General features: G+C 45.5%; 5 non-coding genes across 5 annotated transcripts; 3 read left to right on the top strand and 2 right to left on the bottom strand.

Annotated features, from left to right (window-relative positions):
- The first annotated feature begins 395 nt into the window (after positions 1 to 395).
- TRNAR-ACG (transfer RNA arginine (anticodon ACG)) lies at positions 396 to 468 on the top strand. Its single transcript has one exon. It is a non-coding gene; the product is annotated as a tRNA-Arg (tRNA).
- A 975-nt stretch (positions 469 to 1,443) lies between these two features.
- Positions 1,444 to 1,550, bottom strand: LOC144765296 (U6 spliceosomal RNA). Its single transcript, XR_013597299.1, has one exon. It is a non-coding gene; the product is annotated as a U6 spliceosomal RNA (small nuclear RNA).
- A 708-nt stretch (positions 1,551 to 2,258) lies between these two features.
- Positions 2,259 to 2,331, top strand: TRNAH-AUG (transfer RNA histidin (anticodon AUG)). Its single transcript has one exon. It is a non-coding gene; the product is annotated as a tRNA-His (tRNA).
- Positions 2,332 to 3,342: 1,011 nt separating this feature from the next.
- Positions 3,343 to 3,449, bottom strand: LOC144764982 (U6 spliceosomal RNA). The gene has a single exon (XR_013597002.1). It is a non-coding gene; the product is annotated as a U6 spliceosomal RNA (small nuclear RNA).
- Positions 3,450 to 4,157: 708 nt separating this feature from the next.
- TRNAR-ACG (transfer RNA arginine (anticodon ACG)) lies at positions 4,158 to 4,230 on the top strand. Its single transcript has one exon. It is a non-coding gene; the product is annotated as a tRNA-Arg (tRNA).
- The last annotated feature ends 770 nt before the right edge of the window (positions 4,231 to 5,000 follow it).

The raw sequence follows: 5,000 nt of genomic DNA on the forward strand, positions 1-5,000 counted from the left end.
GAAGTGCTCTGAGAGTGGAAAGGCAGCATGCTTGGGTCCCTGGACAAGGTGAGCCTACGACAAGGTGTCTGAATTTTCACCTGTATTGTAATATTAAACCCCTTTTTGTTGTATCCGCCTAATTACTAAGGAGTTCACAAGCTCAGCCCACACAGACCTGGACCTGATTATGTTAATGCAGACTATTTAGGAAACTGAGCCTGATCTAAAAGATTTCCTTGGATCTAGGACCATTTCGCCTAGCTTTTAGGTCCTTCCTTCTCCTAAAGTCCTTTGTACAACTTAGGAAACCCTCACAGAAAAGACTTTCAGGAGGTTAGATGGGTTTCCTTGTGCCTTCACACACACACACTTTCTAGCCCTCTTAAGGACAAAAGGATGGGTATGTCTACATAGGGCCAGTGGCGCAATGGATAACGCATCTGACTACGGATCAGAAGATTGTAGGTTCGACTCCTATCTGGCTCGGAAGAGTTGTTGGTCCCTGTTTCATTATATTCCTGTGGAATCTTATTTACCTCAGACTTCTTGTAGGTTCAATATTATCCAGGAGGACTCTTCCAGCAGATGTTCCACGGTAGAGCTGCAGTAATAGGACCACGGCTAGTTAAACGTTTCCCATTTGCTGCTGGACTCTATGTGATGGCCGTCACGTGGTGTGCTGCTTTTGTATTTCAACATGGGTCCCTGATTCTCTTAACTACAAAAAAAGCTTGTTGACAAAAGTGTGTGTGCAAGGGTCTGTGGACGCAGGCAGGTGTGTGCAATTGAATGATTACCCATTTACATGTGTGAGAGGGACAAACCAGCTCCTTGTGGGCTGCAGGCTTACAACTGGTAGCCCCAGTAGCCAGGCAGAAGCACAGCTAAGAAGAGATAGGAAGTTGGTCCATTATCAGAGAAGAACCATGAGCATCTTGCCCTGCTACCTTCTTCCCCTCTCAGCCACGATCGGCCAAGACCTCTCTATTAGGGTGGAGGGTGAACATTTCTTGGACCTCAGAAACTGAGGGATGTAGACCCAATATGTCCTTCAAGCGCCTAGAGACCTGATACCCAATCTGGCATGGTGTTTTTCAGCTTACCCCACCAATCTGGTTGCAAGGCAGCATCCCTGAGGCCATCATTTGCATAGGCCCTGCCCTTCTCTTTGTCCTGCTTCCCACAAAGCAACTCCTCTCTGGTAGCAGTATAGATATAGGGGTGGTGAAGAATAATGACAGGGAGGCTGAAGAAGAGAAAGAAAAGTCCCAGAAGTCCTGCAGGCTTCCTTGCTAAATGCATCTGGACATAGAGCGCACCTTCTTCACTGCAAGGCAAATACATTAAAAATGTTGAGGGGAGACTAATTGAAAAATACATATTACATGACACAGGACTGGAACCTGCTTTATTATTTTAATTAGTCTTGAAAACAAAGAAGATTTCTCGCCTAAAAACTGTTTAAATATGGAACGCTTCACGAATTTGCGTGTCATCCTTGCGCAGGGGCCATGCTAATCTTCTCTGTATCGTTCCAATTTTAGTATATGTGCTGCCGAAGCGAGCATACTTTATTGATGAACTGACAATGTTTATAAACTCTCTAAATCTACAGTCTCTAGACATAGGGTGGCCAGGCAGAGATGCTCAGATGGCCAGTTAGCATTCAAATCTGAGCCAATGGGCAAAAATGTCTGAAGAGTAGCACTCTATTATTCTTCACTGCATTTGTGGTCCAAGACTTCACACACCGTAAGTTTGTAGATTATGTCAGGGTTGCAAAGGCTCATGGTTTGGGCTACAGACAAGGAGCATTGTGACATCACGCTGCCTGTGGAACAGTGATATTAAAGGTGAAACAGCTGCACAGTAGGTTAGGTGAAGTGCTCTGAGAGTGGAAAGGCAGCATGCCTGGGTCTCCGGACAAGGTGAGCCTACGACAAGGTGTCTGAATTTTCACCTGTATTGTAATATTAAACCCCTTTTTGTTGTATCCGCCTAATTACTAAGGAGTTCACAAGCTCAGCCCCACACAGACCTGGACCTGATTATGTTAATGCAGACTAGTTAAGAAACTGAGCCTGATCTAAAAGATTTCCTTGGATCTAGGACCATTTCGCCTAGATTTTAGGTCCTTCCTTCTTCTAAAGTCCTTTGTACAACTTAGGAAACCCTCACAGAAAAGACTTTCAGGAGGTCAGATGGGTTTCCTTGTGCCTTCACACACACACACTTTCTAGCCCTCTTAAGGACAAAAGGATGGGTATGTCTACATAGGGCCAGTGGCGCAATGGATAACGCGTCTGACTATGGATCAGAAGATTGTAGGTTCAACTCCTATGTGGCTCGGAAGAGTTGTTGGTCCCTGTTTCATTATATTCCTGTGGAATCTTATTTACCTCAGACTTGTTGTAGGTTCAATATTCTCCAGGAGGACTCATCCAGCAGATGTTCCACGGTAGAGCTGCAGTAATAGGACCACGGCTAGTTAAACGTTTCCCATTTGCTGCTGGACTGTATGTGATGGCTGTCACGTGGTGTGCTGCTTTTGTATTTCAGCATGGGTCCCTGATTCTCTTAACTACAAAAAAAGCTTGTTGACAAAAGTGTGTGTGCAAGGGTCTGTGGACGCAGGCAGGTGTATGCAATTGAATGCTTACCCATTTACATGTGTGAGAGGGACAAACCAGCTCCTTGTGGGCTGCAGGCTTACAACTGGTAGCCCCAGTAGCCAGGCAGAAGCACAGCTAAGGAGAGAGAGGAAGTTGGTCGATTATCAGAGAAGAACCATGAGCATCTTGCCCTGCTACCTTCTTCCCCTCTCAGCCACGATCGGCCAAGACCTCTCTATTAGGGTGGAGGGTGAACATTTCTTGGACCTCAGAAACTGAGGGATGTAGACCCAATATGTCCTTCAAGCGCCTAGAGACCTGGTGCCCAATCTGGCATGGTGTTTTCCAGCTTACCCCACCAATCTGGTTGCAAGGCAGATTATAACAGTACTGCTGAAAAGGAACTCCCAGACATCCCTGAGGCCATCATTTGCATAGGCCCTGCCCTTCTCTTTGTCCTGCTTCCCACAAAGCAACTCATCTCTGGTAGCAGTATAGATATAAGGGGTGGTGAAGAATAATGACAGAGAGGCTGAAAAAGAGAAAGAAAAGTCCCAGAAGTCCTGCAGGCTTCCTTGCTAAATGCAACTGGACATATAGCGCACCTTCTTTACGGCAAGGCAAACACATTAAAAATGTTGAGGGGAGACTAATTGAAAAATACATATTACATGACACAGGACTGGAACCTGCTTTATTATTTTAATTAGTCTTGAAAACAAAGAAGATTTCTCTCCTAAAAACTGTTTAAAATATGGAACGCTTCACGAATTTGCGTGTCATCCTTGCGCAGGGGCCATGCTAATCTTCTCTGTATCGTTCCAATTTTAGTATATGTGCTGCCGAAGCGAGCACACTTTATTGATGATCTGACAATGTTTATAAACTCTCTAAATCTACAGTCTCTAGACATAGGGTGGCCTGGCAGAGATGCTCAGATGGCCAGTAAGCATTCAAATCTGAGCCAATGGGCAAAAATGTCTGAAGAGTAGCACTCTATTATTCTTCACTGTATTTGTGGTCCAAGACTTCACACACCGTAAGTATGTAGATTATGTTAGGGTTGCAAAGGCTCATGGTTTGGGCTACAGACAAGGAGCATTGTGACATCACGCTGTCTGTGGAACAGTGATATTAAAGGTGAAACAGCTGCACAGTAGGTTAGGTGAAGTGCTCTGAGAGTGGAAAGGCAGCATGCTTGGGTCCCTGGACAAGGTGAGCCTACGACAAGGTGTCTGAATTTTCACCTGTATTGTAATATTAAACCCCTTTTTGTTGTATCCGCCTAATTACTAAGGAGTTCACAAGCTCAGCCCCACACAGACCTGGACCTGATTATGTTAATGTAGACTATTTAAGAAACTGAGCCTGATCTAAAAGATTTCCTTGGATCTAGAACCATTTCGCCTAGATTTTAGGTCCTTCCTTCTCCTAAAGTCCTTTGTACAACTTAGGAAACCCTCACAGAAAAGACTTTCAGGAGGTCAGATGGGTTTCCTTGTGCCTTCACACACACACACTTTCTAGCCCTCTTAAGGACAAAAGGATGGGTATGTCTACATAGGGCCAGTGGCGCAATGGATAACGCGTCTGACTACGGATCAGAAGATTGTAGGTTCGACTCCTATCTGGCTCGGAAGAGTTGTTGGTCCTTGTTTCATTATATTCCTGTGGAATCTTATTTACCTCAGACTTGTTGTAGGTTCAATATTCTCCAGGAGGACTCTTCCAGCAGATGTTCCACGGTAGAGCTGCAGTAATAGGGCCACGGCTAGTTAAACGTTTCCCATTTGCTGCTGGACTCTATGTGATGGCCGTCACGTGGTGTGCTGCTTTTGTATTTCAACATGGGTCCCTGATTCTCTTAACTACAAAAAAAGCTTGTTGACAAAAGTGTGTGTGCAAGGGTCTGTGGACGCAGGCAGGTGTGTGCAATTGAATGATTACCCATTTACATGTGTGAGAGGGACAAACCAGCTCCTTGTGGGCTGCAGGCTTACAACTGGTAGCCCCAGTAGCCAGGCAGAAGCACAGCTAAGAAGAGATAGGAAGTTGGTCCATTATCAGAGAAGAACCATGAGCATCTTGCCCTGCTACCTTCTTCCCCTCTCAGCCACGATCGGCCAAGACCTCTCTATTAGGGTGGAGGGTGAACATTTCTTGGACCTCAGAAACTGAGGGATGTAGACCCAATATGTCCTTCAAGCGCCTAGAGACCTGATACCCAATCTGGCATGGTGTTTTTCAGCTTACCCCACCAATCTGGTTGCAAGGCAGCATCCCTGAGGCCATCATTTGCATAGGCCCTGCCCTTCTCTTTGTCCTGCTTCCCACAAAGCAACTCATCTCTGGTAGCAGTATAGATATAGGGGTGCTGAAGAATAATGACAGGGAGGCTGAAAAAGA

The sequence above is a fragment of the Lissotriton helveticus genome, chromosome 6 (assembly GCF_964261635.1).
Source record: "Lissotriton helveticus chromosome 6, aLisHel1.1, whole genome shotgun sequence".
NCBI lineage: Eukaryota > Metazoa > Chordata > Amphibia > Caudata > Salamandridae > Lissotriton > Lissotriton helveticus.